General features: G+C 40.9%; 1 long non-coding RNA gene across 6 annotated transcripts in view; it reads left to right on the forward strand.

Moving 5' to 3' along the window:
- LOC310688732 overlaps window positions 1-10,991 on the forward strand; it is a 137,253-nt gene extending 126,262 nt beyond the window's left edge. For 5 of the 6 annotated variants that reach the window (XR_014517090.1, XR_014517092.1, XR_014517093.1 and 2 more), the window contains exons 4-5: window positions 8,437-10,372; window positions 10,471-10,989. This is a non-coding gene — a long non-coding RNA (uncharacterized lncRNA). Of the gene's footprint in view, window positions 1-8,436; window positions 10,373-10,470 lie in introns of all 6 variants that reach the window. The other variant, XR_014517091.1, reaches the window with a different exon arrangement.
- Window positions 10,992-26,094: the final 15,103 nt, after the last annotated feature.

Below are 26,094 nucleotides of genomic sequence, written 5' to 3' on the forward strand. Positions count from 1 at the left end.
CCAGAGTCGGCCACGACTGGACCTAATGGTCAGGGGTCCTTTACCTGAAGAAAGTTATACATGTTCCTTCACAAAAGATAAGCACAATCTTGGGAAAAACTAGTCACTACTCAGATTGGAAGCAATGGAATGATAATGAACATTTCTATGGATTTCAGCTGGCTGTCCTGATGGATATCAACAGGGAAGTCCATGCTTTACATGCAGAAGGTTACTGGTTCCAGTGCTATTTTTCTAGAAAGAGAGGTGCTGGAACTCACCATGAATGCCTCCCTTGTTCTCCTCTAATGGCAATGGCGCCCACCTGAGAGGAGCCAGAACTGAGTTCCAGTGAGTTTCGGCTGAAAAAACCCCTGCCTGGTTCTACCCTTGGTGTCTCCTGGTAGGGCTGGAGAAAGACTTCTGCCTGAATCCCAGGAGATCCTCTGCCACTTAGGGTTGGACTAGTGTTCGAATGGACCTACGCAGGGTCAAAATGGAAGTGACATTAAACAGGAGGCTGGCTCTTGTGTGCTTGGCTTTCATTTACTAAATTGTCGCTCTAAGGGCAAAATCTGGATTGGGACTACAGCATGGGGAGAGATTAATGCAAACCTTTGCCCCTACCACAGTTTTGATTTGAGAAACTACTGCTTTATATGTTTAGAACTGTGTTATAATGAGAAAGCTCTATGATCTTTATTTACGGCTTTATTCATATAAATCAGATATCTAGCATCTCCTATATTTTAGTATGCACTCCTTCTTCATATTTAGATGAGGCTTTATCAGAAACAAATCAAACCTGTTATAAAAGTTGACACAATCAAGAGTGACCTAAATTTTGCGTTTTGTGTAATCCTTGTTTCAAAAAAGGCCACATAATTTTAATTCAAGATAGCTAAATTCCAAACATATTTCCTTCATCTGGAGTTACTTGTCATTTATTTAGGAGTGCTATGAGATGTTGGCTGTAAGAATCCTTTTTCTTGCCTTTAGTAATAACAAGGGGAGGGGCAATCCACTGGGAAGCTCTCACAAGGATGCCCTATGGAAATGAAGGGGGCTTGTATCCCATTCATTTCATTGGGTCTTGAACAGGAGAACTTCCCAGTGGACTGCATCCATAGAAAAAAGGTTAAATGCCACTTTCAATTTACAGTGTGCTTGGCACCTAGATTCCGGACCTATTAATTCGCTTAGCAAGATCTGAACTTGACTGACCTAATGGACCATACATGCTCTCTCAACTTGCATGATTAAATATTGTTTAATAATTATATCTACTGACATTGATCTCATTGGAGTACATCTCACCATTTTCAGTCTGTTTGCAGATGTACACCTTAATAAATGAAATAATATATGCAAAGATTAATTTTAATTAAAATATATATCAAATCTAAGCAAGGACAATGCAATTATACACACGCACATCAAATGCACATCCTCTCACCACTGCATATTAGTTTAAACCCACAGCCATTTGCTTATTTAAAGCTCTTAGCAGCTAACAATACTACAAGCCTAGCAAATCCTACCAGGCACTCTTTCAGAATCTTTATTTACTAGTGGAAGTAATGTACCTTACTTGTGTATCCATGACAACAGTGTAACATGCCAGAGCAATACTAGAGTTTTCCTTGCAACTGCAATATGAGATTAAAAGTAAGAGGCTAAATCTTATTAAATAGCAGAAGCTTTTCAAAAGATAAAACATAAAGTTTATGGGAGCATATGATAGTTGTTCATCATAATATATTTGTGCCATTTTCTTTCTTCTGTTAGGTCTGGCCCATTGATCGTAAACAGCACTGAATAGTGTGTGCAATGCATGCCGGCAAAGATACAATTTAGCAATTCCTACCTTAGATTTTTGCAGCAGGAAAAGGTAGTTTCACAAAGTTAAAGGTGAATTGTTAACAATACAGGTTTGAAAGAGTATTAACTGGGATCATTCTGCAGTTTGTTGTTGTTGTAAGGCTTTCTCCAGGCCAAAGTTTATTTCATTATTGTACCAAATACTTTGATTAAAAGTTGTTTTTGAGCCAATGGATTAGTCCATATTTTTGCCTTGCTCTATTTATAAATTCTTTTGTGCTGTCTACAAATTTGTCTTGACTGTGTTACTGATATTAAGTGATATACATACAACTTGAGTTCACCATATGAAGGTATATGTGGCAGAATGCATTTAAATGAAATAGAAAATTCATCATGAACAAAGTCTCAAGATTTAGTAACATGGCTTTAGAAAATTTAATTATTTTCACTACATTACTCTAAAGCAGGAAGAAACACCATGAGGCCCTCCAGATATTTCTGGACTATCATTCCAATCCTTCTTGGCCATTGGAAATATTGGTGGATTTGATGGGAGCTGGAGTCAAATCTAGAGGGCACCATGTTGACTACCTTTGAAGGTGACCCGGAAACTGCAATTAATCCAGAATGCGGCAGCTAGACTGGTGACTGGGAGTGGCCGCTGGGACCACATAACACCTGTCCTGAGAGATCTGCATTGGCTCCCAGTACGTTTCCGAGCACAATTCAAAGGGTTGGTGCTGACCTTTAAAGCCCTAAACAGCCTCAGTCCTGTATACCTGAAGAAGCGTCTCCACCCCCATCATTCAGCCGGGACACTGAGTTCCAGCGCCGAGGGCCTTCTGGTGGTTCCCTCATTGCAAGAAGTGAGGTTACACAGGGCCTTCTCGGTAGTGGTGCCTGCCCTGTGTAACACCCTCCCTTCAGATGTGAAGGAAATAAGCAGCTATCTTCTCTTTAAAAGACATCTGAAGGCAGCCCTGTTTAGGGTAGTTTTTAATATTTGATGCTGTATTGTTTTTAACACTTGATTGGAAGCCGCCCAGAGTGGCTGGGGAAACTCAGCCAAATGGGCGGGGTATAAATAAATTGTTGTTGTTGTTGTTGTTGTTGTTGTTGTTGTTGTTGTTGTTGTTGTTACCTGTCAGGGGTGCTTCCCAGCCAAAGGAATGCACATGGCAGATAGTTAAGTATTTATTTTCAAACAGTTGCTTGTACAGCTCTGGATATCTACGTACATCAATCTAATGGTTTGGCAGCTATTCCCAAGTCTGCATCCTATGGAGCAGTTGCAGCAACAGGTGACCATTCCCCTGCCAGTAGTTTATATACCTTCCCCCAATGGGCTGTGTGCATGCAGCCAGAGACTGTGCCTGTGTAGAAACTTCCTCCACTCCTCCCTTTTCAGTTCCCTCCAGGTTCTGGGGGACAGTGGTACAAGAGAGGGTGGCACTTCACCTGCCTGACCTGCTTCTTCTGACCTATCCTGTGCTCCACCCTCCAGCTCTGAAGCTTCCCCTGCCTCTGATTCTTGACTTCTGGCTGCTGCAGATCCCCACAAACCACTGCCCCACTTCAGACTCCAGCCCCCACTTCCCCCTGGTGCACACGCATCAGCGTCCTGTTGACACTACCTCTGCTGTAAACAACTCTTATTTCCACACCAGTAGATTATAATTTTTTGGTGATATGTCTTGAAGCTATTACCTCAGCACAATTCTGTAGACAGGATGCTTCCAATAGCTAGCGTTGAAAATTGAGAATGGTCAATAAGGCGCCATATTCTCTTTCCCTTCCAGAAACACCTATGGCTTATATGTCTGCAACCATGCTTTGTACCACTGGTGGCCAAACTTGGCCCTCCAGCTGTTTTGGGACTACAATTCCCATCATCCCTGACCACTGGTCCTGTTAGGTAGGGATGATGGGAGTTGTAGTCCAAAAACAGCTGGAGGGCCAACCACTGCTTTATACTAACCAGGGTCCCTACTGTAACCAGATTTGGAAACCAGTGTTCTGTGACTTGCTCCTGAAGTCTTAATGATAGTTAGACTTCAGTATCCTTATGTCAGAACCAGATATTTAAGTTACAGTGGATGGTCTGGGGCAAATTTGTGGGGGTTTTTCCCCACATAAATGTAGGGTGCACTTAGACTCCTTTGACATCAGAGACTGACCTCCTATGATTCTGTTTCTCTAGCCACCATTAATGTATAACCTTCCTTTTCCAGATTTGGGGGTTTGTTTGTTTTTTTAAAAAGTGTTCATTCTTCACAGCAACTCAATTGTAAAATTGTTAATTAAAGTCAGAGCTAAATAGGTACAGAGAATGTACGAAACGGCTTAGTCTTATTTCAAGTCATTAAAATGAGAAATTACTGTACCAAATATTTTGAGAAAGGAGAAAGAGAAAAACACAGCATCAAGATTGTGTGTGTGTGTGTGTGTGTGTGTGTGTGTACTTGTGTGTGTGATTACTCTCAGTTTTATGCAGTATTGGAGCTGCTACCTCCCCACTAGTATCTATATGGGTCATTGAGGGGGAATTAGACTCCCATACAGCCACTGTTCCCCTGCTTGTAGGCACCGAAAGCAAGCACAGTGAGGTCAGAAAAAGGCAGGGGTGTTTTTCTCTGTGTCACATCATTCTGGATTCTTTTGTCATTAGCTTACCACAGTTTTGTTCCTAGGGTTAAAAGTTAAAGGAGAAACTTGGGACATCTTCTCATTACATCACATGTACATATTCAGGCAGTAAAAAGTTATACTTCTGCTCTCATTCTCAGCTTAAGAAGGTCATCTTACTCCTGTCCCTCATTTCAGATGCCTCACTTTTCTTGCAAGGCTAGCAGTAAATCTGCTTCCACATTCACAAAGTCAGCTCCAAAGTTGGTTCTTAAGTCAGCTTGCAGAAACACACATCTGAGAAGATGGCATATAGCTCTGTCTGAAGGGAGAAATTTTTAAGCATTTTAAACAATGGAGCTCCACTTCTGGCCCTTTGCATTATGTATTTATTGAAATATTTGCACCATGCTTTTCTGTTCACATATGGGACCTCTATGGCAACTCACAATCAGCACTTGACAGAATAGCAGTAAGAGAGCAGTTAGTGAAATAATGCAGAGATGCAGAACAGCAGATGAAACTGGCAAAACAAAACAAAAGTTTTTAAAAGTGAGAAATAAACTAACTATAACACATAACAAAACATTCCAGAACAGGAACCATCTCACTTACGGTAATTTATTGTTTTGATATGGATAGTGTGTGGATAAGCAAATGAACAGATAACGTGCTCTTTGACTTTAATACATCTTTGTGTCATATTATCATTGGAACAGAAATTAATATTCCCCTTGGTACTCTCCTGCTTACAAACACGATATGGATTGTTGTATGCATTTAAGTCTCCTTGCTTTCAGGACCAGCCCTACCATTAGACAGAGGGAGGCAGCTGCCTCAGACGGGAACAGTGGGCGGTGTTAGAGGGCAGAGTTGTGTGTGGCATATGTGCCCTGCCCTAAGCTAGTCACTGCTCTCAAGTACACTGCCCTATTTACAATGTTGAAATAAGATTCAGCTATTCGTCCAGTTGGCTTTTGTACATGAAATGGGGAGAAGTGCCATCCTTATTTACTTATTTATTTATTTGCCCTAGGTGGTAGAATGTATTGTGCTGGCCCTGCATTCCTTTATTTATTTAAATTGCTCTGTATTATAAACACCACAATATACTCTACCTAGGGTCCCTGGAGCAGGCCTGGCTGCAGCAACAGCAGAGATGACAACAAAAAAAGCACTCTTTAGAAATTCAGAAACTGGAGCAGTTTGGAAACTTTTCATTATATCTACTGAAGATCATTTGTTTATTGATGTTGCCGCTCTGTCACTTTCTAAGCTTTCAATCAGAACTACCAGCTCAAAAAAACCCTCCACATTATATTTTATTTAACGGATGGTTTATCTTAATTATAATGGTTATCAAACCATGATCCAGGGATCTCTTGTGCTTTGTGGTATACTTGGCTAAGTAGAAGCTTCACACTTTTCTCCTTATTTTCAACTTACATTGGGGGCTTAAATTACAATATAATTTTTGTATGTCGCATAATGCTTCATATTGGTTGGGAATTTAAAAAAAAGAAAAAAAGATGAGGTAATCCAGTCAACTAAAAGACACTCGTATTTAATGCATTGCTTCTCCAACATCTTTAGATAGATGCACGTTTGTTTTCGTGTCATCTAATCTATCATATATGTCACAACTCTGCAGTGAAAACTGGCCACACTCTCTAGATGCAGCAAGTATATGAGTGTTGAAATACATACATACGTGTTGTCCACCCATACATATGTTGTCCAAAGATGGATAATAATAAGTGGAGAGACAATACATGTTTCCTTCCAATCTCTCTCTCTCTCTCTCTCTCTCTCTCTCTCTCTCTATATATATATATATATATATACGGTATATATAATCATTTGAAGGGTAACTGAAACCTAGAGGAGCCCAGTTTAGGAATTACAATTTTATGGTGATTTTTTTTTTAAAAAGCACATCTCTTTAAGACTGAAACATCATTGAAGATTCATTCTCAGTTTCAACACATATTTTACTATCTCCCCCAACATAAAACAGAGTGAACTTTATAACACACAAACACACATACACACATAGCCAGCTCAATACATTTAGCTCCCTGAGACACACCACAAGATAGGGATGGACAGATCCATCAATTTCATTTTGTCTCATTTTTTGAAATATTAAGTTAGCTTCACCACATTTCCACATCAGTTTGTGATTTTTTTTTAAGTCCCCAGGAAAAAATCACCAGCATTTCTGTGCACATTTCTCTTCATATACACTTTCCAGCAAGTCATAATACATTTGTATATGTTATTTTCATGAATTTGTGCATTTTTATGCAAACTTTCCCAGTAACACAGAATGGAGACCTGTAACACAGAATATGGAGAAGTGTAAATTTCAAAGGAAAGCTATGTTTTGGTTCACACATTATTTGGTTTTGCATGAGGAACAGCCTTCAAAACTAGGTTAACCACATAGTATTTATTTGTGGTGGGCACAGACTGTCTGGCACCAGGTTATTTCAGGTTCAGATTATCATGTTAATGATGGTGTGAAGGCTTGCACCCCATAGCCTTATGTAGTGGGGTGGAGTGTCACAAGCATAGTGTTGCATGAACTGGCATATTTCTCATCCACAAACATCTCTCCAGAGAGCCAGAAATCACATTACCAATTGTCAGCTTGATTTTCTATGATGGCGGATGCAGAGGCTTCTACTCAACCTTGCACCAGATCTAACAGCCGTCTAGTCAACACAAGAGGTCCAAAGGAAGAAGAGTTGGCACATACTACAGATTGCAGCAAATCATATGCATATGTAACATAATATGGGTATGTTTTTATGCACATGCACATGCACGCACACACACACACACCCCCCAGTATCTTATTTTTCCTAACACAATATTGCTTACTTGGCTTTGCTATGGGGTGAGAATTTATTATTATTATTATTATTATTATTATTATTATTATTATTATTATTCTCCTCACCTCAGACTCCCCCTTTCACTCACTGCATTAAAATGAGCGTTTATCCTGGCAAACAGCACAAGAAGATCAATACAATATTACAATAACTGGTTCTTTATTTTCTTATTCATTTTCCAATGCTTAATTAGAAGGAACATCTGCTGGTGTGTGTTTTTCCCCTTGCCTTTTTCTGTTTTCTTCTCTCTCTGTCTTTCTGCCTCTCTCATTCCTCCTCTCTTCGACTTTGTCCTCTCCTTGTTCTCTCTACCCCCAGTTTCGGCCTCCCTGTTCATTTGAGCCTCTCTCTGTATTGTGATTTGAAAGTATGAATCCAAATCTGAATCCTGGCTCATAAAAATCCAAAACTTTTACAGGAATAAACGTTTAGGGAGGAATTGAAATTACAATGGTTGTGAAGCAAAGGGGAAAGGGAAACGCTGGCAAATTAAACGAGAATGAAATAATATGGACATGATAAGTTGGTTAAACTAATTTTATTGACTGACAAGGTTGAAAAATAAAATAAATGTAAATTTAAAGATACACTGCTAGATAAAAGGACAAGTTGACTACTTTTATTTATTTCATTTATGCATCACTATCCATAAAATAACTGAAAGTTATATAACACCTCTGACCTTCATGAGTGTTGGCCACATTGTGCACACAAACAACTTCAAATGTGATGGCATATTTGTATCCAACTAAATTTCCAAACAATGAATGAACTTGAACAGATTTTGTCTTAGTTTGCTCAGTATTCAAAAGGTTGCCATCTTTGATACTAGTGTTGAGTTGATAGTTTACTTGCTATTCAATGTAGTAGCTAGCTTTATCAGAAAGATCAGTGGAGTTCTTCACACCTACCTGAAAAAAATAAATAGAACAGATATTGGATTTGTTTTGTTTTGTTTTCTTCAATATATAAAGTAGGTAAGCAGAACCAAAGATAACACCTTGTGCATGGATCATATCTTAGACCTACGTGAAAAAGAATTGTATGTTTCACGGACATTTGTCTTAAACAAAAGGTTAAATTCTAACTCTCTTTTTTTTTTTAACAGATGGAGCTTCTTCAGGTCTGCAGAAGTTTGACTCTGCCGACTGGAACAACATTTTCTGCTGCTGGGGCTAGATTTTGGATCAAGTATATTGGGAAAAAACAACAAACAAGCCAGTGTTTGCGTGGATTTAGATATTCATTGGGAAAGCAAACAAATAAATCTGGATGGCAGTCAAAACAAAATATGCTTTAATCCAGGAACTTGTATGTGCAGTACTGTGTGAAAATATCTGTCTTCACCTTCTTGACAAGCAGATGGCCCAGGGCAAGTTCGGGCACCAGCATCAGTGGCCTACTTAAGGGGGGGAGAATATTGCATCTAGTCTCCCATAAGCCCCCCCCCCCCTCAAAAAAAAAAAAAGATAGTTGGTGCTTTCAAAGTATATGGGTCCAACCATCTCCCCAGGACTATTTCACAACCCTTATTCAAAGTGTTGGTGCTGACCTTTGAAGCCCTAAACGGCCTTGGCCCAGTATACCTGAAGAAGCATCTCCATCCCCGTCGTTCAGCCCAGATACTGAGGTCCAGCTCTGAGCGCCTTCTGGCGGTTCCCCCCCTGAGAGGTTACAGGGAACCAGGCAGAAGGCCTTCTCGGTAGTGGCACCCGCCCTGTGGAACGCCCTCCCATCAGATGTCAAGGAAATAAACAATTACCTAACTTTTAGAACACATCTGAAGGCAGCCCTGCTTAGGGAAGTTTTTAATGTTTGATGTTTTATTGCTGCTTTATTATTATTAATAATATTCTGTTGGGAGCTGCCCAGCCAGATGGGTGGGGTATAAATTATTATTATTATTGTTATTATTATTATTATTATTATTGAACTGATCAGGAAGCTGTCTTGTTACCAAGTCAGCCCATTGGTCCACCTAGCTTACTACTGTCCAAATTTAAACTGATACAACTCTAAACTGATACAAAAGGCTCCAGCTTCCAGGGGCATAGTGTGGGGGACAGGGGACCATAGACCCGGGATCACGATTTTGAGGGGGCGTAAACCAGGTGCCCCCACGCAGGAATCCCCATCCTACCCTGCCTGCTGCCGGGGGTCTTGACTTAATTGTTTTCATTTCAATCAGTATTTCCAGATGCTATTCATAGGGCGTTTGGTCTGCACGCCTTCACACACGCACACATGCTCAAACTACAAATAGAACTGTTTTGGTGTGGGTTGCAACAAACATATTGTGCATCTTTTTTGCCCTGTTTAGATTGGGCTCCTTTTTGAACTTGAAACACTAGCTATAATCATGTTCAAAGAAAGCCCTCCCTCTGCTCCAAATAAAGGAGTGGAAATCATCCTATAAAGACAGCATCACATGAGAACCGGGCTTGACTCTTATGTCAACGTGCTGAGGATCAGAATACAAGACTGCATCCGTGTTTGCAAACGACATAAGCATCTGAAGGCAAGCACAACTGTCCTCATTATGCAGCCTCCCAGCCGTCCCATATGCTGATGCCTGATATCTCACCATATTTTCATATTCAAACAAAATACTTGGGGAGGTGTGGGGGGAGTGCTTGCCCATTGCGCGAGCATCCACAGATGAGAGCGCGATTGAGAAATGTGCCTTATTCTACACCCATTGCAGCCAATCCCACTGCTCAAAGCAATAACTTAGAGGGAATGAACAAATATGTTTCAAGGAGATGGAATTTGTTTCATTAGCAATGTTTACATTAAATTAAATTTTAGCAAGAGGAGTCATTTGCAATATTGGCATCCCTGTTTTTCTTTAAAAAGAAAACTGCCTGGAACACGTGGAAATTGTCAACCAACCGGGAAGCTACTTTTCATATTTTGTTATGCAGCATTTTTTTTTAAAGTAAAATAAAATAATGGATTATATTTTATTCTGAAATGGAGTAAAAAATACAGTCAGCAAAAACAGATTCACACGCAAGACAATATAAGAAGATCACAAAATGAGTGTATTTTTTCTACTTTGGTGATGGTGTTTTATGTGCTTGGTGTTGTATTGTTTAAAACCTTTAATAAATATTTTATAAAAGAAGATCACAGAATGAAGAAAGAAAGCCATCAATTACAACCATCCATAGTATGCTATACTTGGGAGAGAAACACCTCACCAACTACAGAGTAAGCCCATTGAAATAAATAGGCTGCAATTAGTCCATTAATTGCAATGGGCTCTATTCTGAGTAAGACCAATGTGGGTTATAACCTTGTATCATATAACCGAGTGAAAGATCATGATAATTCATATTGTTGTGCAGTGCTTTATTAATTTAAGAACTTTTTTTAGAAAATGCCATTGCAATGCACTTCATCCCAAATATTCTTTCTGCCTTCTGTTTGTAGTGATCTTCATATTTTTGTTATGCTTTATTATTATTTCTAGGAGTCATTATATAATACCTCCTTGCCTTATTTTTATGTGTTGTAATCTTTTTGTTAAAATGTAAGGCTACATTTGAAAAATTAGAGAAAAGCTGGGTTTTTTAATTAAATAAATCAAATTTCAAATATAATTAGTTTATTAGATTGTTTGTCAGTTTGTGGTTGCCCATTCTTTTCTTTTTGAAACAAACTTCATACTGTAACAGTAACTGTACAGGTTCCAATGAAGATGTAGAGTTATATTAAAGAAACTTTGCTTACAAGACATATGAGCTTAGTGAGTGTATATTTGATTAAAGAAAACTGGACCGTTGGGATTGCTAATTAGGAACACAGGTAGTTGCCATCTACTCAGTCAGGCCCTAAAATGATCCTTTGTGGGTTGTGTCAGCACAGATGGAGTTCCTTCAAGGGTGCTTGTGCCCTGGCAGCTGACCTGAGGGTGCTACATGATGGGGATCCTATTTTCAATCCATTGAGTTATATGGTAGAGGAAAGATAGGCTAGAAATATAATAACATTAATCAATAGGCAATCAAGGGATGGCTTATGGTCTGACTTGCTATAGGAGCACAGAGCCAGCTGCTGGCAATCAGGTCCTCTAAACCAGGGTTTTCCAACCTTGAGTCTCCAGTTGTTTTCAGACTACAATTCCCATCATCCCTGACCCCTGGTCTTGCTAGAGATGATGGGAGTTGTAGTCAAAAAAACAGTTGAAGTTCTGAGGTTGGGAAACACTGTTCTATACTACTGGGGGGGGGCACTGTGTATTTGCATGGGCAAATTTGTTCTTCAAACTGTGGGTTGTGTTTTGCCACAGAGCAATATATTGTCATAAATCATCAAGCTCCATTATAAAGAAAATGGTGTCATGTAGCAATAAGGGCTTCACACGTGTGGAGCACATGTATTCAGGAATAGCACAGCAGTACTGGAAATGAACTACTTATAAGTGCCATAGTTCCCATTCCGCACCCCCCACAACATGGCAATTTTCAACAACAGGCACACTGTGCATGTGTCACTCATGGGCCAGCCTAAGGCTAAAGTTATAACATCTCTGGACCCCAATGGGCTCTTTAGCAGGCAGGCAGGCAGGCAGGCAGCAAAGTGCCCTGGCAAAATAGGATTGGCTCCATGCTGTAAGTATATCTTGCTGTTATAATTGCTCGCACTACACTAAACACTTAATATGCTAGGTGAAGAATGAACCCATGGACAAAACAATGCACATCTGCAAACACTCGTTCACATTCAGCCACCGGAGCATTTGTGACAGCATGCAGTTCACCGCTGCCCAAGGCAGGAGGCTGGCAGCAGTGGCCACGGAGAGGCAACAGGGTGTTCTCTTGCAGCTGCCACTGCTGCCGCCGCAGTGCAAAACGAGTGTTGGCTCATCCTTCTCCCTGAGTTTGGCAGGAACAGTGCTGGTGGGGGAAATAGGGACATTCTGGGATCAAATCAGAAGCCAGGGTGGCTTTTATAATTCCAGGACCAACCCTGGAAAATAGGGACATTTTGATGGTAGTTTGTCACGTGGTATTTTGTTGTGTGCTGACAGCATTTTCTTGCTCCAATCAAAGCTGGATTACCAAAGCAGAGTAGGCAGCACACCTTTTAGGGGCCCTGCGACAATGGATCAAAATAAACTCGGTTCATTTTGTGTAATAAAATTGGTTTATTACAATTATTGGTTGATAGAATCAAAAACGTATTAGGTGATGTTTTGCGAGCTCCCCCCCCCCCGCCAAGATTTCAACATGCTAGGGGCCTCCACAGGGTTTAATCCTGTACTATGTACATGGATTCAGTTAATGGGAAGTGTTATGCTGCATCAAATATGTCATCCATAGCATGCCCAATTTGGATACATAGTATTCTCACCACTACAACATGGGAATACAGTCGTACCTCAGGTTACATACTCTTCAGGTTACATATGCTTTGGGTTACAGACTAACCCAGAAATAGTGCTTCAGGTTAAGAACTTTGCTTCAGGATGAGAACAGAAATTGTGCTCTGGCGGCGCAGCAGCAGCTGGAGGCACCATTAGCTAAAGTGGTGCTTCAGGTTAAGAACAGTTTCAGGTTAAGTACAGACAGTGGCGTAGCGTGGGTTGTCAGCACCCGGGGCAAGGCAAGTAATTTGCGCCCCCTAACCCGTGGATTTGCGCCCCCTAACCTGTGGATTTGCGCCCCCTAACCCTAACCCCCAAATGTTGCGCCCGGTGCGGCTGGCCCCCCCTGCACCCCCCACGCTACGCCACTGAGTACAGACCTCCGGAATGAATTAAGTACTTAACCTGAGGTACCACTGTAGTTAACATTCACTGGAGGCCAGAATGGGCTGTAGTCTTGTCATGAGCTCAAGACTACATCTGCCCATTCCTCTTCTAGTATTTTAGGCTATAATCCTAACCCCATTTACCTAGGAGAAAGCCCCGTTAAAGTCAAAAGGACTTACTTCTCAATAGACATATAGGATCAGGCTGTTGAAGGCCTTTCAAGCACCTAGATTGATAAGACTGTTTATGCCTTTTCTTAATGTAAGATGTTTTGTACGGGTATGACAATTTGCAAAAGCCATAGGATGCCTCAGTATAAGACCTGGCTGCCAAAGCAAAGTATAGCACAAAAATCAGCAAAAAAAACCCCCACCTAACATCTCTTGGATGGTGTATATATAATATTGATTTTCAGTTTAGTAAGAGGACGAAGGGAATTTCAGAAGCATCAAACAGTATCTAATCTGTTTAATGACTGCACTCATTTCCCTTTTGTGCCATTCTTGGGTGTGAGCCAGTCTACAAAGCACTTGCTGTGGGTGCTTTCTGTTATTTTTGTCACACTGCAAGTAGATCAAAGAGTTAACCAAACCTCCCTGCTCTGAAAGGTCATTTCCAAACTAAATGCAGCAATTCAAAGTGGGAAATGGAATGTGTGCCAAGGAGATGTTTAATGAAGTAACATTCGAGCTGTATCCTTTCAAGAACATTTGTGGAATTGTTTGATTGCTGTAGAGTACACAGGAAACAATAAACCTACACAGCGCTAACAGGGTCTCTGATGGTTACATTTTGCTGAAAAGCTGCCAAACTACTTGGAATTATAAGTACAGCCGAGGCTGAATTATCTCATATGCTAGAAATTTCACCACATATTCTGCATAGCAGAATAGTTGGGGGGAGGGGGGAGAGAATTTATTTTGTGGCTTAAATACTCAAATACAATTAACCTGCCTATTCATGTTGAACATTACACATCTATTTAAATAGCATTAAGCATACTTCTTAGGGTACATTCTCACGATACTATTATCCCACAATATGCTGCTTCCATGAAGTCTGAACCAAAAATCAGCTCCTGCTGCAACTGATGGAGCTTGCTGCGAGCATACACTGCATTTCTTATGAGCTTATGTGAGTTGAGTGAACAGGAAAATGCAGCATGATGTGTTTCACACACATCACACACTAGGCATTGTGGGTTAGAGGCAGAGGATTATGGAGGCAGACCCAGTTGTAGCGTAGTGAATTAATAAGAATCCTTTCCCTGGAACATGCATGGCTCACTTGCTCAAGTCCTGACAGTTGCCTCTTGGACTGCAAAGAAACAGTGATTCAACAATAACAGCTGTGAAACGGATGAAGTAATTTGAGGAAAAAACAGTGTCACTAAATTGCCCCACTCTGATATTGTTTCTCTGAATCATTTAGCATGCTTACTTGGGAATAAGAATAGATATGCACAAGCATTATTATTATTATTATTATTATTATTATTATTATTATTATTATTACCCCACCCATCTGCCCCACTCTGGGCAGCTCCCAATATATATAAAAACATAATAAAGCATTAAACATTTTTAAAAAAAACTTCCCTAAACAGGGCTGCCTTCAGATGTCTTCTAAAAGTCAGATAGTTGCTTATTTCCTTGACATCTGACGGGAGAGCATTCCACAGGCTGGGCGCCACTACAGAAAAGGCCCTCTGCCTGGTTCCCTGTAACCTCACAGTGAGGGAACCACCAGAAGGCCCTCAGTGCTGGGTCCCAGTGTCTGAGCTGAACAATGGGGGTGGAGATGCTCCTATACAGGGCTGAGGCCATTTAGAACTTTAGTCTCTAAAATTAATCTCTATATCTCTAAAACTTCTAAAAATTAATCTCTAAATCATTCTCTAAATCTACCCCTCCAAAGAAAAGAAAAGAAAAGCATGGTACATCTTTTAGACCTTCAAAAAAACCATATTTAGGTTTTGCTTTTATGGAAGATGTTCCTATATGTAAAGACTTTGAGAGTTTAAAAAATGTTTTCCCTACTGGTTTAGGATTAAAAGTAGAGTTGCAAGAAATGGCAAAGCCGTGACTTTAAATTTGTGACAATCCTGGTTTACTCTCGATCTTTTCTTTGGATGGGTGTTATTTAGTGCTACACCTCATAAATAAGATGAGCTGCTAGGAAAGGATTTAGCCTATCTATGGTGGAATCTACACACATATAAAAACTGTTCTCAAAATGCTTTTTAAAAAAAGAATTTAAAAAATACATCGAATTTTCCATAAGGCTCACCATCACCATCTAGTGTCACATTGTATATTGCACTTAAAACACACTTAAAACATTTTCTTTGCAGCTGTATAGCTGAGTCCTGTTAATATGTTTCTCTATAGATACTCAGCTAGGTGCTGCCAGTGACAGACAAATGAGGCACCTTTCTAATTGAGGGAGCCATTTTGAATTTCTCAAAATCCAAATCTGAGAACAGAATTATCTAGCAAAACAGAATGGTGGCTGGTGTAGACATTTGTGAATTATATGGACATATGTACCTGGTTGCTAGAGACTGTTATTCCAGAAATCTGGAAGTAGCACACATGATTGATCTACCACCATCAATTGTTCAAATAAGGTATTTGCCAGGTTGGGTATCCCAATGAACTTGTAACGGATAGTGCCCCACAATTTGGAGAGGAGTTCACCCACTTTGCAAAGAAACATAATTTTAGCCATAGTACAACCACCCCCCATTCACTTTGTTGTGGTCAGTACAATTGCCTTCCTGCCAAACAATTTCAACTTGTTCCAAAAATATCACCAGAACAATGCAGACAGTTTCGAGGGTGCACAATATGGTTGAGAAATAGTCCATCTCAGTATAGCCGTTCTGCCTCCAGGTGTACACTGTTCCCCCCTACTTCTCTGACAGTTTGGACAGGCCAGACGGCCACAAATTGTGCAAGTATAACGAACCACAATCTTTCAAGTCTGCGCAACCAGCACATCCGCTAGTGCTCACCTTCATTTCTTTGCTACATTGCCACTGCATCACTGGACCATGTCACAGCACCAATGCTGTTCTGGAACTTTTGCAGATGGAGGCATAGGACTATTTCAGGCCTGAACACAGCAGAAAGCCCAGCACAGTTTCCATTTGTCAAACGATAAACATTTATAAATTGTTCAGTGGTCGTCTTGAGTAAGAACTACACTGAGCTGACCAGAAAGAGCCCAGGGTCTGGAAATTGAAAGTGAGCACCCAAGTGTATGGGCAATAGCTGTTTATGCCACAATGAGTGGATTATGGATTAGGGAGTATTTGCCGGTGCTTAATGACAGTCCTATCTGGAGATGCCAGGGATTGTGCTTTACCACCAGGCTATAGCCCTTGCCCGCAGGCTGATTGGGATCGGATTCCATTCGTTTTGTCCACCAATGTGGAATGAAGGTGAAAGCCAGCTAAGAAAAACGTCGATTCTCTGGTGTCTGAGGAATATCAATGCACAGTTCGAGAACCCAGAGGGTGGCTTAAAAAGGAAATATTTCAAAACCTACTGAATCAGAGGCGTATAAAATGCCTTCATCTATGCACACAGGACATAAATGCAGTTATAATTTGCATTTAAGAGGAGACATTGAAGAGCAGACATTTATCCTGACAGAACCCACTCCCTGTTTTGTCTGCTCGTGCAGTGAGATACAGTGCAATGCCTTCCGTTGTGTTTTGTAAATTTATTGCTAAATATTTGCTTGGAGGAGGGTGTGCGAAACAGGCTACTCCGTATCTTCCCATGTTAAAAAGAGAGGCGGAGAGGCAGAAGTTCAGTCGGGAGAGGTGGTTTCATATAATCCTTGCACACCTCTTATCATGATGATGGAGATACACATCGAGTTGTACATTCACAAATCATGGCAGCACAGGCACTCAGTGGGGAACCACAACCCTAAACACAAAATCAAACCTTGTCCATCAAGTCCAACATGTATATTTAGAAGCAAGTCCCATGGCTTACTCCCAAGCAAGTGTGCTTAAGATTGCATCCTACTTCATTATCACACCCTTGGAAAAAGGAGTGAGTTGCCAGGATATGGCAGCCCAAAACTGTGCTTGAACATTTTCAAACATCAGATTTCACGCAGATATCCACAAGGTCAATAAAACTGAAGAGACACTATAGGAAATCTACACTATACTAAATGATTGTCCTATATCAAGGAGCAGAACAATGAATCCACATCTGTAAAGCCAGATTTCCAAGCCTGTTGATCCTGCTGTCTCTAGAAACAAAGCTGGAGGAATGCTGTCTCTTCAGAAACAAAGCTGGAGGAATCACTTTTTTCTGTTGCCATGAATCCTTTCTGGGAAAGTTCATTTTAGGGCTTATAACACATAGGAAGCCACCTCACACCATGCCAGGCTGCTGGTTCATCTAGCTCAGCATTGTCTACTCACATCTGGAGGGCCCTGGGTTAGCCATACCTAGTGCATTCTGACAACAACTCTCCAAATTTGCAGGTAGGACTCTTTGCCAACTATGCTTTGAGATGCCAGGGATAAACGTGGGACCTTTTTGCATGCAGAACAAGTGTTTCATCACTGAGCTATGATCTTTTCCCTTAAAACAATCTTCGACATCATCTATAATCCCACCAAACGCTGTCAATTTATATCCTTATACTGGTAAATAACTCCTGAGACTTTTTAGGGTTTTCCTGTGCCTTTTACATTAAAGTTTATTGTTTGCAGGTTCGAAATGATTTATTGTTTCTGTTTATCTTTGCAGCTGGATTAGTATAGCTTTGCCCCGGCATATATGTCTGACCCGAAGGAGGAAGGGCATTACTTGCTTTGTATATTTCTTTCCTTAATAATTTCTTATGGTGAAATCAGGGCTTTTTTGTGCTGGAACTCAGTTCCATCACCTCTCAGATGGGCACCATTGCCATTATAAGAGAACAAGGTGAGTTCCAGTACCTCTTTTTCTAGAAAAAATAGCACTGGGTGAAATAATGCTATTTTTAGTTAAGGGGCTGCTCATTGTTGATCCCCCAGTCACAATCAACAGGAAACAGCAAAATAGTCAAGACCCTATCAGTCAACTGAGAGAACCTCTGCTGAACAGGACTTACTTACGAGTAGACAATGCAGAAGCACCTTGGCCATGGAGAAGGCAGAAGATAACATAGTAAGTGCATTGCAGAACCTCCTTTTTAATCTCACTTCTATCTAATTACAGAAAATCAATGCCTCAGCAGTGCTAAAGGTCTCTAGTGTAGATACCACCTGAGTGAAAGTCAGCGCAGGCCAACGAAAACGTGGCCTCCTAGGATCAAAGGCTGGCATGAAAAAGACCTGTATTGCACCAAGTCAGCAAAATATGGTTCAGTCCTTACCTCACAAATGAGTGCCAGAGAGAGATGTAGCCAGGGTTAGTATAACTGAAAGTGTTGGCTAGATCCATTTGTAGTGTAAAATATACTAGGAAGAAATGTTCACAAAATATTCACCCCATTTCAAAAAACCATGATATCCTTGTTTTTAACTCTGGCTTCTCTATGTAGCCTCATAATTATGAAGATAATAATGTCTTGGTGTTAGTTAATTCTGTAGAGAGTGGTGTTAAAAGAAGAAGAAGCCATTTCTATTGAATCCAGTTAGTGTTGGGATACTGCCAGGGAGACAAAGTCCATCATGGCCCCAAGCCGTCTGCCGGACGATCCATCAAGCTCCCGTAGGCATGCAGTATCAGCAATTAGCGACATGAATTTCTAGAAAATATCTTGCCACATTCCAGAGCTCATGCACACTCTATCAGCAGATAATTCACAGCGGAAGTCGCACTCAGGAGAGCATTATTTACAAGTTTATTCAGCGTTGGTCAGAACAGAGAAAAACATGACTGCCTTCTTCAGTGTTGAGGCACCGAGAGAACAAAAGCAAAGACACAACAGAAACATCCTGTGAAAACAGGAAATACGCAGGCTGTGACACAAACATCCTGCTCCCTTTTAAGGTGGAACGGAAATATCCTAACAGTTAGTACTTCTGCTTTCCTTATCATATGCTTCATCCTTTTCTGATCCTGAGGAAAGGGCATCATCAGGGCTGAGGTCAGCACCTGGCATCCGTCAGTAGCTGCAAGGGGTCCACTGATGCCAACCACTGATGCCTGCCCTGGAACCTCCTTTAACTTTCTTTATTTTAATTTATTATTAGGCCTGCTGCTCTGAGCCACACTAGTTGCCTGGGGCTAGTCCACAAAGAAAACAAAAAAACAAAAACAAAAACAAAAAAAGTTTTGACTTCCTTGGTTTGGCAGCCAAGTATGGCCACCATTATAATTTCTCACAATCTCCTGGAGTGATGCTACCTCCTGAGCACTGTGGGAGATTCAAACAGAAGCTAGCCTAGCTCCCTGGCTCTGCTAGGAGCACACCTCAAAGCATTGGCAGTGCCACTGCTTCCCACGAGGCTGCTACTTGGTAAGCCAGCAAGATACAATGGAGGTGAGAGAGGATGCCCAACATTCTACCAACAGTAAGATAGGGATCTGAAAAGATTGCTTTGCAACTGAGAGAAGAATGCTAATACGTTACTTTAAAATGTTGTGGAGAATAATCAGCATCAAATCTGCAATTCTTACATGGTTTTACGTGGCATCTCAGATGTGGTGAAGTTACCCAAAGCTTTATTTCAAATGCAGTTAAAAGAAGAAGGAGCAAATACACACATTGAGACACAAATAACAGTGTTTGTGTGAACCCTGTCTTTAAATGACTTATGACCTGATTTGGAATACTCCACTTCATACAACTGGCAATGATATGATTGCTTGAAACAAGACAGAAACTTTTTTAAAGGGGTCAGAGAAATCACAGAGAATTTAAGGCTAAACAAATTCTGATCAGCCCATCTGTATTCATACATACATTTAATGGGAAGTGTAAAAATATTGTGAGTGAAAGGTGCATATATGTCAGGTCTCATGCTAATTTATGGGATCCAAGTTGTGCAATTATGAAATTATGATTTTATTATTGTCATCATAAAAAATCCCCCACCTACAGGAGTATCAGAAGTCAGGAAATGATTTAATTACAGAATGCACTGGTTTACAAAGCTAACCTCAAACCAATGGGCCCCCTACCTTCTCTGTCATGATCTGTATTATAACAAGAGAGATTTGCTTATACATTTGTTTGTTTGCTTGTTTGTTTGGGGTTTTTTTTTCTGTCTTCCTCCTGACAGATAAAAAGTGTTCGTCTAAATGAAACACCTGTATAGTCACTGACATTTCAAGCAAGGCAGTGGAGGAAGTCCTTGGAAGATCCACATTGAGCATAATTTGATGAGGCAATGATAAACGAAACCATATTTAAATAATAAAGAAATAAAACATTTATGCAAGCATTTGAAATAATGGCTCTCTAGGTCTTTGAGAACCCCCACCCTTAACTGAGGTTGCATGCAGAGTCCTACTGGTTCCTCAGCCAGCATGATACGTCTTCCAGCTAGATATAAAATCTACTCCATTTTTCGACCTTTCTTTGCATTACATAAATATCTGCAGCTGCTTTTCAGAAAAGAGGGTGGGAGGGAAACCAACCCTTAACAAAATCCTTCCAGTAGCACCTTAAAGACCAACTAAGTTAGTTCTTGGTATGAGCTTTCGTGTGCATGCACACTTCTTCAGATACACTGAAATAGAAGAAATAGAAGGTGTATCTGAAGAAGTGTGCATGCACACGAAAGCTCATACCAAGAACTAACTTAGTTGGTCTTTAAGGTGCTACTGGAAGGATTTTTTTATTTTGACTATGGCAGACCAACACGGCTACCTATCTACTACTACAACCCTTAACAATTCTTTTTAAAAGAAAAGAAAAAAGCCCAACACCAAACAACACTTCATTATATTTTAATTCTACACCACAGCACATTAAAATGAAAAGCATTGGCACCTTGTATTAACTGATGAGCTTTCCAGAAATTGTCATAATTGCGTGCGGGGTTTTTTAATGACTTTTGTGTAAAATACCTTTGGTGGCACGAGATCAAAGGAAAGCAGTGTTGCCTGCAACAAGATGATAATTCAGGTAAACACCTTCAACAGTAAAAATGCAAATGTTTCAATGAGATGGATTTTGCTTCCATTTTAGGTTTATTTTTGGCTGCCAAAGAAACAAGTTCAAATGAATTCCATGTTTTCTGTAACATAACCTCCTACCACCCAAAAACCCCCCAAACATACCTATGATCAAAGAGGAGGTAGAGAGATTGCAATCCTAGAGCAAGAGACTCATAATCTCAGGGTTGTGGATCCCAGCCCCACGTTGGGCGAAAGATTTCTACATTGCAGGGGATTGGACTAGAAGACCCTTGTGGTCCCTTCCAACTTTATGATTCTATGATTTACCTGGAAGCAAGTCCAAATGGACTCCTTCTGAACAGGCATGCACTGGTAACCTAGATCTCCAATATTTCATTTTAGTCATGTTTTCTAGAAGGTACAGCAATGAGAAAGGGAAGACTCAAAGACATGGGTCTCACCAGAACTATCTAGAAAAAACAATTCCATAATAACTAATTAAAACAGTGTCAGAATGCAGTTTCCCTTCTGACAGCCAATACCAACAGCCAGTTCTTTCAGTGCAAAATGGACAACACAGAGCATTAATCTGCTCTCACTAGCTAATCCATCCATTTATGATAGGGGCAAAGGTGAACTTTTAAAACACTAGAAGTCCAGTACAGAGCTCCTCTGTATCTCAAATGGATGTGTGTGTGTATTATAGAGCCATGTTCTGAGCAGCTCAGAATAAAATGAATTTCTGTGGACCCCATTCACTGTGACGCAAAATCTAAAAATGACAGTAGCTAATCCCTGTTTAGGCCAATGTGAATTAAATTTACAAGAGCCACTCCTGAAGGGAGTGAACTTGCCAAATTGCAGGCAACTGGGTCCACAGTTTTTGTGGTCCAAGAAAAAGTGATTTGCATTTTCCCATAATCCCTTGTGAGGGAGGAAAGCTGGGATTGTCTCTTGCTCACCTCACCTCTTAGTTGTCTTAGTGGTGTGTATTTTTGCTTGTACATTAAAAGAAACCACAACAACTTTTCAACTTCCTATCAGCCTTTCCTTTCCGGTACTTGTATCCGACAGGATTTGCAACATTAAACTGTCCAAAATGTAGCCTGTGGTGTTCTGAAGACTTCTGGATCTCCCCCACCCCCCTGCTAAAGCAGAGCAGTTTGTTATTTTTTAAAGCTTTTAACTTTTATTGTTGTTGTTTCCTTGCAAAGGGAGAGGGGAAGTTGTCTGCATTATATTGCTTTTGCCAACTGCTCTAATCCACACTGGAGGTGCAGGCCTTAAAAGGAAGAGCACAAATCCTGTAACAAATAATTAGATGATCACAGTTTGTGTCAAGTGCGACAAAAGCACAGGCTGCAACCAAGCACACTGAGGAAAGCAGTGGGCTGGATCCAAAGCTTCTCTTCCTCTGACAGAAGAAGCTTCCTCTAACAGAGGAAGGGGAGTATGAGATCCAATTTATGGACAGCTTTCCTGATAATAATTATTACTTCATGAAACAGATCTGAATCAAGCAAACAGGTCCCTGGTGAGGCAGTAAGTCATGAAAAGATCCCCGCTGGATAGGATGAACGGCCCACCTTACCCAGCTTCCTGTTCTTCTTGTGGCCAACCAGATTCCTATGGGAAGCATGACAGGAGCGCAACAGTATTCTCCCCCACTTGCAGTTCAACACAAATGTTCAAGTGGGGGCAGGAGTCAGGGTGACTAACTCAGCATTTCCCCCAAGGATGCATTCACAGATACATTGTGTGACCCATGCTGTCCTTCCCAACAATACCACACCACCTTTATTCTCCATAAATTCCTTCTGTGTAGCTGCATCTCCTCAACTTCGTATTCAGGTGTTCTCAGTTATTGGGCTAATGGTATTCTGCCAACCTGTTACCTACCATTTTGGATTAAAACAGATCTAGAATAGATCTCCAGCTATGGATATAGTAGTGTATCCCACAGGTGGTGGCACTGTGGTCTAAACCACTGAGCCTCTTGGCCTTGCCGATCAGAAGGTTGGTGGTTCGAATCCCCGTAATGGGGTGAGCTCCCGTTGCTCTGTCCCAGCTCCAGTCAACCTAGCAGTTCAAAAGCACACCAGTGCAAGTAAATAAATAGGTACTGCTGTGGTGGGAAGGTAAACAGTGTTTCCGTGCGCTCTGCTTTCCGTCACCATGCTCTGTTGTGCCAGAAGCAGTTTAGTCATGCTGGCCACATGACCTGGAAAGCTGATTGTGGACAAATGCCAGCTCCCTCGGCCTGAAAATGAGATGAGCACGGTAACCCCATTGTCACCTTTGACTGGACTTAACCCTCCAGGGGTCCTTTACCTTACTTTAGTGTATCATTTCAAATCTGTGTATAGGGGATGAGGTCCTTTCGACCCCTCCTCAATAAAATATTTGAGGCCCCCCCCCCAAGTAAATGGGCATTAAAATTCAGATGGTGTGTGTGTGCTGCAACATGTGATTGATTATGTGGGGCAGGCCTTACCTGCCCACCAATATTTTATTCAAGTTGGCACTCCTGAATCTGTGGATATAGCCATGGCTTAAACATGAACCCACATCAGCCTATACAAGCAACTGGTCATTGAGCTTGACTCCATCTGGAGTCCTCCATCCCTACTGAGTGTTAGTGTTATATTTGAGGCCTGCCTGATCCTACTATGGATGCTCTCCTCCAAATCTACACCCATCTCTTTGCTACTGTATCTAGAAAATGTTTCTGATGACTAGAGAGATCAAACATATGTTAAAGCATATTTCAGACACACATGCCCTTGGGGCAATTTGGATAAGCTCTTCAAAGGGGAAGCCCATCTTAAAAATTCAGCAAAAAGCCATCATGATCCTGTGGGAAAAAGAGAAATAATAACGAAATCCAGCTCCTGAAAAACACGTATCCATTTATCACCAATCCACCAGGAGAATCACACTACATCATTTAAGAACTGCAAAAAAGAAGAAGAAAAAAGAACCACATTTATCCCTATTTCCTAACTACTTATTTACTTTTGTGTCACATGTGATGGATCTTTTCATTTCACATGAATACAGAGTTTTGCCACTTAAGGATACAAACTATGCAATAATATGACGGCACAAAGAAATAGGAAAGTTCTGCTTCAAGTGCATTTATTTACTTAAAACATTTCTAAGTCACCCTTCAGCCAATGGATTTCAGGGCAGTGTACAATAATGATAATAAACACTCATACAACACTAGTACAATAAAAACAACATCCTTCATAACTCAGAGGCAGCAAAACTGGAAAAACTAAAAGACGTAAGGCAACATTTAGAAATATATCTGAAGCTGTTGATGACAGAGAAGTGAAAAATTACACCCTAGCAGAACATGAAAGAGAAATACAAAAATTCTGACTCAGAGAATTCCACAGAGCTAGATATTCATTACATGTCTACACTGGTGCTGTGCTGAGATCTGCTCTCCAATTTCATGAAAGTTTTCTTACCCTGCAAAAGAGGTTTCCATTTTTCTGCCTCATTCCCAGAGCACTTTAGTATTTCAATGAATGTGACATGAGATCTTTGGGGGCACGATGTGTGTTTTTTCAAGTTTTCTGCAGACTCCCTGGCTGCCCACACATCCTGAAGGGGGGGTGGATACCCCATTAGTAGGTGTTAACTCGTGGTGTCTTCTCCTAGGCTATAATTGAAGTGTAGGCATCTAGGAAGGCTGAAGAGCACAGACCACTTTTGAGATGATGAGGAGAACAAAATAAAGGACACTTAGAAACAGCCACCACCACCTCAGAAATATCAAAAGCGTTATGAAAATCGCACCCATGAAAATTCCACAGGAATTTCTTTCCCCTTTGATAATTTTAGAATGCAATTTTTTTTATGAGAAAAAAAAATCAGGATAACATTTCAGCACTGCGTTAGTCTACAGCAAGGCTGAAATCCTATACACACTTACCTGGAAGTAAATCCCACTAAACTTGGTGGACATGTATAGGTTTGTACTGTACAATATTTAAGAACAGTAAGGGGGGGGAATCCATGGTAATGACATGAAAAACCTAGTTTTGATCTCTCTGCTACCCACAATGTAGATGTCAAGTGGGGGCTGTAAAGAAAATATAGAGGAGCATATTACATAGAATAGGTACATAGGAAGTTGTCTTATACAGAGTCAGACCATTGCCCTATCTAGCTGAGTGCTGTCTACTTTCTACAATGACTGGCAGCGGCTCCCAGGGTTTCAGATCGGGGTCCCTTCCAAACTATCTAGAGATGCCAGGAACTGACCCCGGGACCTTAGCTCTACCACTGAGCTAAGGCCCTGTCCTGGAAATATATACTGTATTTTTCACTCTAGAAGACACACTTTTTCCCTCCTAAAAAGTAAGGGAAAATGTGTGTGCATCTTATGGAGTGAATGCAGGCTGTGCGCATATCCCAGAAGCCAGAACAGTGAGAGGGATCGCTGCACAGTGCTCCCTCTTGCTGTTCTAGCTTCTGGCTTAGCCGCGCGAAGCCGCTTCAGGGCACGGGGAGCCTTCACATCCCGCAAAAGCCCCCAAGAGCCACGCTCCCTTTAAAGAGCCACGCAGAGTGTGTGAGCGGCTCTTGGGGGTTTCTCCCTCCTCGGGGAAAAGCCCGCAAGCACCTCACACACGCTCCATGTGACTCGTGAAAAGGAGCGCTGAGCAGAGCTCTGCTCAGCGCTCCCTTTAAAGAATATTTTTTTCCTTGCATTCCCCCTCTAAAAACTAGGTGTGTCTTATGGAGCGAAAAATACGGTATCTGGTTTCAAATTTTAAAACAGAGTTTGCAGCTTTGGCAAGAAGAAATATTCTTGCATTGCAGCAGGTTCGATTCTATGATCCATGGTTTTACCTTCCAGCTCTTCAATTCTATGATTCTGTCATTCTATGAAATAGTAATTTGA

This window comes from Podarcis liolepis, assembly GCF_965112155.1.
Source record: "Podarcis liolepis genome assembly, chromosome: 11".
Lineage (NCBI taxonomy): Eukaryota > Metazoa > Chordata > Lepidosauria > Squamata > Lacertidae > Podarcis > Podarcis liolepis.